At 36.3% G+C, this 14,046-nt stretch overlaps 1 protein-coding gene across 13 annotated transcripts in view; it reads left to right on the top strand.

Annotated features, from left to right (window-relative positions):
- Positions 1-14,046, top strand: part of LOC145291306 (integrin alpha-9-like) — a 971,358-nt gene that overhangs the window by 231,635 nt on the left and 725,677 nt on the right. The window lies entirely within an intron of this gene.

The raw sequence follows: 14,046 nt of genomic DNA, 5'->3' as shown, positions 1-14,046 counted from the left end.
AAACACATATTAATGATAAATGATTTATTATTCTATTCATTGAAATTTACTAATTTTTAAATAAAAAAGTACAAAAAAAAGTTAATAAAAAAAATAGTTGCTTATGTGCGCATAAAAAACTTCTTTTTTTTTTTAGATTAGGTCCACCTTATAATCACCCCCACCCTCCTCATCTTAAGAACAGCTTCCGGAATAAACACCACTTTTGGAGGGGGGGGGGCTATTTGCAAAATTTAACTGATATTTGTGGTCAGCATACCCACCCGAAAATACTATTAAAAAAAAAGGAGGGGTTCAGTGGCCATGGCAGAGAAGTAGATTTATTTACCTTAAAAGTTGCGGAGAAGTAAATTTATTTATCAATAAAAGTCGTCATTTAAAAAAGAAAATTGTGGAGGTGGACCTAAATGTAAATATTTACCCAAAAAATTATCCCGAAGTTTATTACAAAAACGTTTTGTTTTCGCACTATTCAACAATTTGTTCATCCGCGCATGTGAATTAAAAAATATTTGTAAAAGTGAGAAGTTATCAGTAAATGATTTAGTTTTTTTTTAAATTTATTTATTTATTTTTTTACATTAGGTCCACCTCCACAGATGTTAAGAACGGCTATCAGAATAAACACCCTCAGCCTCTCCATGTTAACAACGGATTTCGGAATAAACACCATTTGGGGGGGGGGGGATATTTAAAAAAAAGTCGATAAAAGTCATCATTTAAAAAGAAATCAAATGTTTGTAAAAGTGAGAAATTATTAATAAATGTTTAGTAACATTTTTCGGTGCTAATGCAGAGAGTGATCCGCGCTATTTTTTAAATCGTATTTCCACGTTTAGTTAAAGTACAGAATATGTACAAAACACCCTCACCTCCCCATGTTAAGAATGGCTTTTTAAATAATAACATTATTATTTCAGCATGGATCACTCTCTGCATGAGGACCCATTTTTCTTTTAATATTCATAAAAATAACACTTTTTTCAAAATAAATAAATGTTTGTAAATGTGACAAATAATCGTTTAGTTACGGCAACGTCAGTAAATAAAATATGTTACGTGCGGGGTGGGGTGGGGGACTAAGGGAGCGACTATTATTTTTTTCTGCTGGTCGCCATGGAATTCAACACCAAATGAGTACCAAAATGTAATTTTTTTATGTGTTGTGGTGGCAACCACTTATTTGCATATGCGAATAACATAACACTATAAATGGCAAGCCTAGGTTGGCCTTGGTGTGTCTTACTCAAATGCCACCGGAAGTGACGCCGAAGAGCGTACATGTCCTCCCACCAAGACTCTCTGACTCGACACCGTCATTTGTACATATTGTAAATATACCTTTTCTTTAATACACTTATCATTGCGTTATCTTGTTGTTTGCGTTCTCATTGTATTTCCTTACTAATTATTGTTCAACCTTGCAACCACAACAGTTGCCGACGAGATATGAAGCGTCAAATATAACAGTTTGACGAAGAACTATTTAAAAAAAAAAAAGAAAAAAAAGTACAACGCAGAGGTTGACCATTTTTTTTAAGGAATGCAAAGTGTTGACGAGCAAACGGATTTTACGCTAAAGAGAAGTTTCAACTCAAGTGAAAAAAAAAACTCTAACGTGGCAAAAGCGACAATTTACGCCGTTTTCTGGGAATCCGACTTGCAAACGAATGTAAAAGTGAATTTTTGGTTGTCGCTACACGACAAATCTTACTAAAGGACCAACTTGCAAACGAAAAGCGAACTTTGTTCTGTCGCAAAAACGACAGGTCAGACCCGTATTACGAAAAGCAAGGAAGTAACCTACGAAAAAAGTTCACCAGTGGATTCTAATTACTGTTCTCCGTAAACAAAACAACAACTAAAGGACTTTTTAATTAATGTTTTGGTTGACGTCGGTACTAAAAGGAAATACCACAGCTAAAACTAAAATTCAAGGAAAGGATTTTTTTTCTTGAAGTTGTCACTGAATAACGGATAACGCAGTAAAACGTCACGGAAAAAAAAGGTAATCTCAATTTAAGAGGTATTTTAATTACTAAAATACTAGAGAAAAAAACTCAAAGAACTAAATGTACTGCACACATTTATTCAATTGTGACTCGATTAAAAAAACAAAACAAAAAAAGCCCAAACTTTTATTTTGTGGAAAGAGTTACTTATTAGTAAGTGCCTAAAAACGGAAAGTCAATTCCATTTCGTGATTCCAGATAAACCTGTTTTATTTTTTTTTTGCAGCGTGACTCGCAAAAAGAATATATTATTGCAAGCAGCGATATTATTATTGAAAACAGGAGCTTACAGCAATTTGCTTTTTTGTTGTAACCCAAACCGGTGTATATGGTACATGGTACAATATTTTTTTTAACTACACACTAAAAAAACAACAAAAAAAAAAACATGGAAGACTTATCAAAAATGTTCATGCAATTTTTACAAGCACAGGCTGAGCGGGATGACCGCAGACAAGCTACACAAAACGAGCTTTTGCAAACACAAATACAGGCACAGGCTGACCGCGAGGAAAAGAGAGAGGACAGATTATTGAAATGGCAGCAGGAACAAGAAGAAAAGCAGAAAATGGCGCAATTAAAGCAGAAAAAAACTGCAATTGGAACAGGAAGAAAGGCATAAGAAATTACAATTGGAATATGAAGAAAGACAAGAGGAACGTTTTGCTAAAACACTGGAACTACTAAAGAGTAATCGAGAAAATGTCGATAGTGTTAATTTCTCCCATACAACTATTTTTAATAGCATGGACACATTTCATTATGTGCCTGAAGAAGAGAAGAATTTTGAAGCATACTACACAAGATACGAGGATGTTTTTCAACTGGACTGTAAAAATTGGCCAAATAGTCAGAAAGTGAGCCTCTTACTCAGAAAATTGGGTACATCAGAACACAGCAAATTCGTAGATTACATATTACCTAAAAAAACTGCGGAATTAGAGTTCATGGAAGCTGTAAAATTACTAAAAGAATTATTTAATTCAAATATATCTCTTTTTCATAAAAGATGGCTGTGCATGAATCTAAGAAAGATGGACAACCAAGATTATTTGACATACGCATCAGTTGTCAATAAAAACTGCGATAATTTTAAGCTTGCAGAACTAACGGTAGAAGATTTTAAATGTCTAATCTTCGCTCAAGGGTTAGTTTCCACGAAAAATGCAGAAATACGCAGACGAGTGTTGTCTAAGCTGGAATCTGAGCAAGATTTAACCCTCCAGAAACTAGCAGAGGACTGTGAAAGGGCCATTACACTAAAAAAGGATTAAAAAAATATAGAAGAATCCGGAGTGGCATATGTAAGAAAAGTTAGAAAACCATACGCACCAACCAAGGACTTTACAAAGAAAAGCAATGGAACGGGATATTCCAAAGATAATAAACATAAATATAGTACACAATATAACAAGCCTCTTCCTAGATATAACTGTAAGAGATGTGCAGAAAAGCATTGGGAATCAGATTGTCCTTATAAGAAGAAAAAATGCTACATTTGTAAGAAGGTGGGACACAAAAGCGATTGCTGCAGATATAAAGATTACACCAGAAAGAGAGTACAGCAAACAAAATCAAATACAAAATTAGACAAAGATCGGCGAAAATACGTAAAAGTGGAAATATTTAAAACATCAATAAAGTTACAACTCGACTCCGGCTCCGATGTTTCTATAATAAACCTGAATATGTGGAAAAAGTTGGGAAAACCGGCCATGATGAAAACTAGTAAAGCAGCCCGGACGGTAACTAGTGGTGGTATAAAATTTGAAGGAGAAGTTGTCCTCCCGATAAAATTGAAAGGGATTTTGAAGAAATTAAAAATATTCGTACTAAAAAATAGTGAAAATCTGTTTGGAATAGATTTAATTGAGAAATTCGGACTATGGGATAAGCCAATCAATACATTCTGTAAAAATTAGAATGTTCTTCTCCAACAACAGTAAATATAAAAGACGATTTAAAAGAATTATTTCCTGAGGCATTCACGACTAACTTAGGTCGCTCCAATAAATTCAAGGCCTTGTTTGAACTTAAAGAAAACGGCAGCCCAATTTTTAGAAAAAAGCGAAATGTCCCGTTCGCTGGGTTGGAAAAGATTGATAAAGAATTAAATAGATTGGAACAGACGGGAATTCTATCAAAAATAGAACACAGCGAGTGGGCAGCCCCCACCGTATACGTAAAGAAAAAGAATGACGAAGTTAGAGTGTGCGCACACTTTTCGACCGGGGTCAACTCCCTATTAAAAGATCACCATTACCCCCTACCAAGCCCAGAGGAAATATTCACGAAGTTGAATGGGGGTAATATCTTCTCCAAGATAGACTTGAGCGACGCGTATTTGCAAATACCGGTCGAGGAGAATTGCTCAAAAATACTATGCATCAATACGCATAAGGGATTATACAAATACAACCGATTGCCTTTTGGCATCAAAGTAGCGCCTGCCATCTTTCAGCAAGCGATGGACACCATGCTAAGTGGTATTGAGTGCGCATGTGCATACCTGGACGACATTGTTGTCAGGAGCAAATCCCTAGAAGAACATAAGGAACATTTGAAACAAGTATTTACTCGAATACAAGAATTTGGCTTTAAAGTAAAAGAAAGTAAATGTGACTTTTGTATGAGCGAGATTAAGTATTTTGGACACATAATAAACAAACATGGACGACGTCCAGACCCAGACAGATCTGCGGCAATAAAAAATATGCCAGCACCCGATAATGTAACAACCTTGCAGAGTTTCTTGGGACTTGCAAATTATTACCAATCTTTTATTGAAGGAATGCATAACTTGCGAGCCCCCTTAAATAATCTGCTTAAAAAGGATACACCGTGGAACTGGACGCAAGAATGTCAAACCGCTTTTGACAAAATAAAGAGCGCACTAACATCCGAATTATTCTTAACGCACTTTGACACAAACTTAAAAATAGTCGTCGCTAGTGACGCTAGCTCATACGGCTTAGGAGCATGCATTCAACATATTATGCCGGATGGGTCTAGAAAACCAATAGCGCACGCTTCGAGAACGCTGATACCAGCCGAAAGGGCATATTCACAAATCGAAAAAGAAGCGTTGAGCATAATCTTTGCCGTGACTAAATTTCACCGATATTTATATGGTAGACAATTCATACTTGAAACCGACCATAAACCGTTAGTCACGATCTATGGATCAAAAAAAGGATTGCCGGTATACACCGCAAATAGATTGCTGCGCTGGGGTACAATACTACTTAATTACGATTTCCAGCTACAACATCTAGCATCAAAAAAGATTTGCCATGCGGATGGACTGTCAAGACTGATACCACAGAAACACAATCTGGAAGAATCAGTCATTGCAGCAATTCGGACAAATGTTGAAGTAAAAAATATGGTAGCAAACATCATTAAGGAACTACCCGTAACTTTGTCGGACATTAAAAGGGAAGCCGAGAAAGACGAATATATAAAGGACATAAAAGAGAAAATTATAACGGACACAAAGGTGCAGGAAGTTTTCTCCATATGTGACGATGTGTTACTGTACAGCGAGAGAGTGGTAATACCCAAAACATTGCAGAATAGGATGTTAAGAGATTTCTATACAGGACATCCGGGGATAAATCGGATGAAGTCATTAATGAGAAGCTACGTGTACTGGCGTAACATGGACACTGACATAGCGACAACAATTGATAAATGTAAAGGATGCCAGTTAGCGGCAAAATCTCCACCTATAGTACACAAACCTTGGCCGAAAACCGACCAACCATGGTCGAGAATCCACATGGACTTCGCTGGTCCAGTAGGTGAAAACTATTATTTAATTGTAGTGGATAGTTTCACAAAATGGCCGGAGGTAATGCGTTGCAGGAATCCAACAACGAACAACTCAATAGGGTTCCTACACGAATTGTTTGCAAGATTCGGTGTACCAGACACACTGGTCACTGACAACAGAACGCAGTTCACATCCGCAGAGTTTAAGGAATTTTGTGACACGTTCCGAGTGAAGCACATCACGACTCCGCCGTATCATCCAAGGTCGAACGGCCTCGCGGAAAGGTTCGTGGACACGCTAAAACGAGCGTTAAAGAAATCCATTGGAACACCAACAGAAAAAGCTTTGCAACAATTCTTGTAAGTATATAGGATTACACCACATCCTAGTACACCATCAAACATATCACCAGCTGATCTAATGTTTGCCAGAAAGGTACAATCAGCGTTTGACAAACTATTGCCAAGGCAGGCAATTATCCGAAACACTACACACACGAGAAGAAAGAAATATAACTCGGGAGATCGAGTATATTTTAAGTGCTACAGAAATAACACATCTTACTGGGAATGTGGAGTAGTGGATAAACGCATTGGTGATTGTACATACATGATTAAAGGTCCACAGAATATACATAAAAGGCACCTAAATCAGATAAAAAAACGTCATATCCAAGATGATGATGATACAACAACAGTCGAAGAGGAGGACACCATAGATATCATATAAGAATCTTTTAATTTGGAACCGCCTCAAAAGGCACCTGAACCCCGAAGATTAGGTAGGAAAAGAAAAGTGAATGAACCAAAAAAGAAAAAGATATTGAAATCTGTGTGACTTCAAATCTTGGGAGGGGGGTGTTGTGGTGGCAACCACTTATTTGCATATGCGAATAACATAACACTATAAATGGCAAGCCTAGGTTGGCCTTGGTGTGTCTTACTCAAATGCCACCGGAAGTGACGCTGAAGAGCGTACATGTCCTCCCACCAAGACTCTCTGACTCGACACCGTCATTTGTACATATTGTAAATATAGGGGAAGTCGGGGTAAGTTGAGCCAATTTTCCATTTTGGCTCTTCAGAACCCAAACGACTAATTATTTTGCAAAGATGAGTGTATTATTATAAAATTCTTTTATTTGGGAACATTTTGAAACAAGTTGCAGTTTTCTGCTAGTACACCTAAACCGACCATGTGCTTTACAAAAATGCATATCAAATGGCTCAACTTGCCCCGACCATGGGGCAAGTTGATCCAACCTCTGGGGTAAGTTGTGCCACACAGGGGTAAGTTGTGCCCCGCAAAAATGTGTTGCAAATACAGAAAGAACAAGGCCAAAATTGTTGCTGTGGTTATAAAACAAATTATAATAATGAAGTAGAAATGTTAATTACAGCGAATGAACCAGCACAAAATTTGAAACATATATCTGAAAGTAAGTTAATGAAGTTGCCACTGTGACAAGTCACAGCTGAAAACGAGCTGGCTAGAACAACGGACAGAACTGCCAACCCTATTTGGCTGTGGCCGCTTGTAAACAACATCTTCTGCATTGAAACCCGCTGCGTCCTTTGGGTTTGGAACAAACACAGGCTTGTCCGTTCCTACCTTCCCAGCAACTTTTTGGCATAAGTCTGGAACATTGAACAATGAATGCAATAAGAGCTGGCATTTGTAGAGAGGCACTTGCCTCTCCTGGCACGTTTAGCCAATCAGGCGCCTCCAAATGGAATAACCCACTATGCCTGACTAATTGTAGGCTAGTCCATAATGGTGGAGAGGGGAGGTAATGCATTCTTGATTCTACAATGATAATAATAATAATAATGTTAAAAATAATAATGATAATAGTAATAATAAAAATAATTATTATTATTAGAATAACCCAGCCAGCCTGAATGATCGGCCCATCATCGGCCCATTACATAACCGACGATCAGCCGACAAACACTGTAATGGGCCGATGATGGGCCGATCATTCAGGCTGGCTGGGAACAAAGCGCCTGTACAGCATGCAAATTCCTATCCAAGCACGGCTTACACATCTTAAACATTTACCAGGTAAGCCATAGATCTAATTCTTATACAAGTAGAGCATGAAACTTATACAACATGCATTTTGAATTCACTCTATAAGAGGCCTACTGATGTGGTTGCACATTCATCTGTTTTTTGAAAACGTGTAAAAAGACATATGGGGCAAGTTGGGCCAGTGGCACAACTTACCCCATTAGCATTGGCTCAACTTACCCCAGTCTGACCTCATTGAATTGTCTGTTCAAATGCATGCATCTGATGTGTGGTGAATGTAAAAACCTTTTACAGGTATGAAGGCAAGTAATTGAACAAACAACTACCACATATTATATCTAATCAAACTATTACTACACACAAGAAACATGCACTCACCTCTGTAACGCTTTTTTTTACTTTTTTGGCACGAAATCTGATTTGCTTTTACTGCATCAACCTCCGATATTGGTTCAGCAAAACAAAATGGTGGAGGTTAAAGTCACGTGATCAGTCGTTTATAGATTGCATACAAACTTGGATTGGCTTAGTCAATTGTGGTTAAAAGGGGGTGGCTCAACTTACCCCTATGCTCAACTTACCCCGACTTCCCCTATAACAAAATAAGCTTGCCATTAAAATTGTTTCTTTTAATATAAATATTTTTAACTTTTGCCATTATAAGCCGTCGAAAAAGGGATAATACGCAAAGACATTTTAATTAAAAAATACTATTTTAAATTGTGTACACTTTACAGAGTAAGTCGTAAAATTAACGAAGTTGCTATTTATTATTTATTGCAAAAATTGCTTGAAATTTATTTATTTGACATAATGTTGTGGTTGCAAGGTTGAACAATAATTAGTAAGGAAATACAATGAAGACGCAAACAACAAGATAACGCAATGATAAGTGTATTAAAGAAAAGGTAGGGGAAGTCGGGGTAAGTTGAGCATAGGGGTAAGTTGAGCCACCCCCTTTTAACCACAATTGACTAAGCCAATCCAAGTTTGTATGCAATCTATAAACGACTGATCACGTGACTTTAACCTCCACCATTTTGTTTTGCTGAACCAATATCGGAGGTTGATGCAGTAAAAGCAAATCAGATTTCGTGCCAAAAAAGTAAAAAAAAGCGTTACAGAGGTGAGTGCATGTTTCTTGTGTGTAGTAATAGTTTGATTAGATATAATATGTGGTAGTTGTTTGTTCAATTACTTGCCTTCATACCTGTAAAAGGTTTTTACATTCACCACACATCAGATGCATGCATTTGAACAGACAATTCAATGAGGTCAGACTGGGGTAAGTTGAGCCAATGCTAATGGGGTAAGTTGTGCCACTGGCCCAACTTGCCCCATATGTCTTTTTACACGTTTTCAAAAAACAGATGAATGTGCAACCACATCAGTAGGCCTCTTATAGAGTGAATTCAAAATGCATGTTGTATAAGTTTCATGCTCTACTTGTATAAGAATTAGATCTATGGCTTACCTGGTAAATGTTTAAGATGTGTAAGCCGTGCTTGGATAGGAATTTGCATGCTGTACAGGCGCTTTGTTCCCAGCCAGCCTGAATGATCGGCCCATCATCGGCCCATTACAGTGTTTGTCGGCTGATCGTCGGTTATGTAATGGGCCGATGATGGGCCGATCATTCAGGCTGGCTGGGTTATTCTAATAATAATAATTATTTTTATTATTACTATTATCATTATTATTTTTAACATTATTATTATTATTATCATTGTAGAATCAAGAATGCATTACCTCCCCTCTCCACCATTATGGACTAGCCTACAATTAGTCAGGCATAGTGGGTTATTCCATTTGGAGGCGCCTGATTGGCTAAACGTGCCAGGAGAGGCAAGTGCCTCTCTACAAATGCCAGCTCTTATTGCATTCATTGTTCAATGTTCCAGACTTATGCCAAAAAGTTGCTGGGAAGGTAGGAACGGACAAGCCTGTGTTTGTTCCAAACCCAAAGGACGCAGCGGGTTTCAATGCAGAAGATGTTGTTTACAAGCTGCCACAGCCAAATAGGGTTGGCAGTTCTGTCCGTTGTTCTAGCCAGCTCGTTTTCAGCTGTGACTTGTCACAGTGGCAACTTCATTAACTTACTTTCAGATATATGTTTCAAATTTTGTGCTGGTTCATTCGCTGTAATTAACATTTCTACTTCATTATTATAATTTGTTTTATAACCACAGCAACAATTTTGGCCTTGTTCTTTCTGTATTTGCAACACATTTTTGCGGGGCACAACTTACCCCTGTGTGGCACAACTTACCCCAGAGGTTGGATCAACTTGCCCCATGGTCGGGGCAAGTTGAGCCATTTGATATGCATTTTTGTAAAGCACATGGTCGGTTTAGGTGTACTAGCAGAAAACTGCAACTTGTTTCAAAATGTTCCCAAATAAAAGAATTTTATAATAATACACTCATCTTTGCAAAATAATTAGTCGTTTGGGTTCTGAAGAGCCAAAATGGAAAATTGGCTCAACTTACCCCGACTTCCCCTAAGTCTATTTTAATTAACAAAAAAGCTTCTTTTTTTTATAAATAAAACCGTTTTTAAATAGTAAAACCTTTTTCGTTAATAAAAATCGGTGATCTAAAAGTTATAAAAGTACGATTCAACTCAGTTAGAACTTCCGGTTCAGTTGAATCGCAAAAAGAGGATCACGTAAACATTGTATTCCTTCTACCCTAATTGATATTCTACTAATAGACTACCTAGTACTTACGTTTCCCAACATAACTGATATAAAAAGAATTTAACCATGGCCTCCTTGCATCCCCAAGAAATAACTTCTGCGACGGTAAATGAACTTCAACAGATTGAGTTTTTCACAGCTGTCTCTCCATGATAAATTGAAATTAAGAAAAGAAGCCGCTCAACGCCTGATATTCAAATATCTCAGCCAGGCATTAGCAACAACAAAGTGTATATTCGTAGCTTTAATTAATTTAATTTGTTGCGGCTGTGAACTAAAAAAGGCATTGTTCTGCTTTCCTTGTTTGTTGTTTGGGCAAACGTGGGCAAAAGATGGTTTCAGAACTATTAGCAAAATGAAAGATAGAACTGAAAAGAAAGATAGAACTGAAAAAGCACGTTGACAATGTAGTGTTCCTGTCAATTTTGGGGACCGTAAATATTAAAGAAAAACTTAGTGAGGCCTACATACTTTCAATCAATCATCATAACATGAATGTTAAGAAGAACCGTGGAATTTTATCTAAAATAATAGATTGTATTTTCTTTTGTGTGAATTTTGAAACTCCCTTACGAGGACATGATGAAAAAGATGATTCAATAAATCCAAGTGTATTTAGAGGATTATTAAATTTTGCATCTAAATTAGATCCAGATTTAAAGAATTACTAAGAAACCAGTAGTGTCTTCAAAGCTTTTTCCAAGACCATTCAGAATGACATACTTGACTGTCTTTTACCGTGATGAAATAAGGGCAGAAATTAGCAAAGTTTCCTTTGTAGCTGTCATGGCTGACGATACAACATATGTGTCTGAACATACACAAATGATCATTGTTTTACGGTACGGCTGGATGAAAAAATACTTGAACGCTTTTGGAGATTCTTTATTCCAGAAAACCAAACCACTGATGGGATATCAACATGTATTCTACAACAATTAGATATAATCCTTCAAGGGAATCGCCAAATAGCTCAGACATTTGATGATGCAAATGTCATGAAAGGGGAAAAAACTGGTGTTCAGGCAAAAATAAAAGCAGTTTATAGAAATGCACATTTCACTGTTATGCACATCAACTTAATTTAATAATGAGGAATGCAGCAAGCATTACACGAAGTATTAGAATATTTACCTCTAACATTTTGGCTATTCCGACTTTCTTTTCTAGATCACCACAGTGTTTGTCCATTCTCAAGAAGCGTCTGGATGTAAGCATTCCACGCCCATCCACCACAAGGTGGATCTTTAACATACGGACCATAAATAGAGCTCATGAAAATGTTCGAGCAATAAAAAACTGTCTCACTGAAATTCATTCAACATCTTATGTAAATGAAACCGTTGCAGAAGCGACAGGAATTCTGAAATATTTGAACGATGAAAATTTCATATTTTGGTTAGAGCTATTTCATCAAATTATGTCTCATGTGGAAATTATTTATAATCAAATGCAATCTCGGGAAATGAGCATATATAAAGTCAATGAATACATAACAAATTTCAAAACTGCTATTTTAGAGATAAGAAACTCCAAATAATGTGAAAATTCTTCACAGACACTCAAGGCCAAAGCTAAAGAATTGTGTGTCTATATATCTGTTGATATAACGAACATATATTCTTCAACTAAACATACTTGCTAAATTGTTTAAAAAGAAAAGCTTTGCTAGTTTTAAGAAAGAACTACCTACAGAAGAGATATCTTTGACAACTGAAGCATATCCCATGATTGACAAAGAAAAGTTTGAAACTGAACTAGAAATAGTTTATAGTATGTCAGATATCCATGAATATTACAAAGTAATTTATCTCCTGAAATTTATTTTGGAAAACAATTTAAACGATGTTCTTAGTGAAATCACAAAACTCATAAAAATTATCTTGATAATTCCCATGACTACATCAGAAACAGAACGTTGTTTTTCAACTCTGAAAAGAATAAAAACTTTTCTAAGGAACACCATGGGTTACAAAAGACTAAATGTACTTGCAGTGCTTTCAATTGAAAAAAAGTTCTTCAGCAGTCATTCAGAAGTTAAGGAAAAATTATCAATCTTTTCTCACAAATTAAAAAAAGAAGAATGAAGTTTACTTTCAAATGAATGTAATAAGTAAAATCTTTAAAATACTTACATCTATTTAGGATTCCTTTAAGTTATTGTATTTTTATACGTGTGCATACGTATAAATTATATTTTTTATGTTTGTTTTATTTTTACACAATATTAAAACAATAGGTATATTTTTTAAAAACAGTACCCCCAATAATCTTAGGCATGAGTAGCCACTCTAAAGGAACATTACAGCGAGCGATTATCACACATTCTTAACAATCACTGATACTCAACAGATAGTAGAAGGAAGTTTCAATATCAAGTGGAGAACCAGCTACATCAAGTGTCCTAAAAGAAGAGCACTAGCCTGCAAAAAAGTGCCTGCATAGTCCTGTTGGCGTTTCCTAGTAAGGACGTCTCAGGCGATTAGCAATAAATGAAGAAAGTAAAGCCTATGAGGGTGGACCTTCTAGAACTGCACACGACCAAAGCAATACTTTAGGCAGTCGGGAAAAGGCCATCTTTACAATGACCTAAATTTAACAATGTCTTTAGTGTCTTTTTTTATACCAAGAAGAAAATAAGCCTAAAAGTTTTACTTTAAAGAAAAATTGTCATAAAAAATTGACATTTTTTAAACTTTTTGTTCTGAAAAGCCTGACTTTTCAGAAACAGTAGAAAAATACACCCATAAAACTATAGATATTCTGAAGATAGAACTAATACTGCATATTTTGGGACAAGAATCAGAAGCAAATCCTTTTGAACAGGAATTTTTGTTTACAAAAGTGGAGAAATCGTAACCCAGAACTCAAACCGTGTCATAAGAAATTTTGACTTATTCAATGCCCATACACATGGAAACAGTATTCTTTCATTTTTCCCCATTTAATTTTTCTTCTGTTAAATAGTTAAATATTGGGAAAGTAAACGAGTATATTTTTATTACAACTCTTCTAAGTTCATCTTCATAAGTCTAGGTCATCCTAACGTATGACTACTAAGATTTGGTTTTCAATGTCAGTTCGCCTTAGCAAATCTTTTTTTAAGATTGTGTTTTGGTATTGTAAACCTGACAGCCTGGTTCCCCCGCCTTCCTTGACGCTTGACCACTGTTGTTGAGGTGCATTATCCTCCCACTACAAAATCCTTATACAAGTTTCATTCCTTGCACTATTTACTATGTTTTACTTTTTATATGAGATTAAAATTCGTGGGAAACAAATTTTTTTTTTTTTTTTTTTTTTTTTTAATTCAATTTTCACCCCAAACAAGGCACAGTGCCACTTTGAAGCAGGGGGCTACTATTAGGGAATTAATTAGCGGGGTCATTATGAAGGGAGAAGAGTAGAAAGATGTTTGTTAACATTACACTTGAACTTCTGCATATCATTGCAGTTGGGAAAGCAGAATCCCGGAAGGGAGTTCCAAAGACCCGCAGTTCTGGGGAAGAAACTATTGGAGTAAAAGG

Source organism: Euprymna scolopes, chromosome 12 (genome assembly GCF_053919585.1).
Source record: "Euprymna scolopes isolate OS-2025 chromosome 12, ASM5391958v1, whole genome shotgun sequence".
NCBI classification, from domain to species: Eukaryota; Metazoa; Mollusca; class Cephalopoda; order Sepiida; family Sepiolidae; genus Euprymna; species Euprymna scolopes.
The sequence above is the reverse complement of the archived record's forward strand: the minus strand, read 5'-3'. Positions and strand labels throughout refer to the sequence as shown.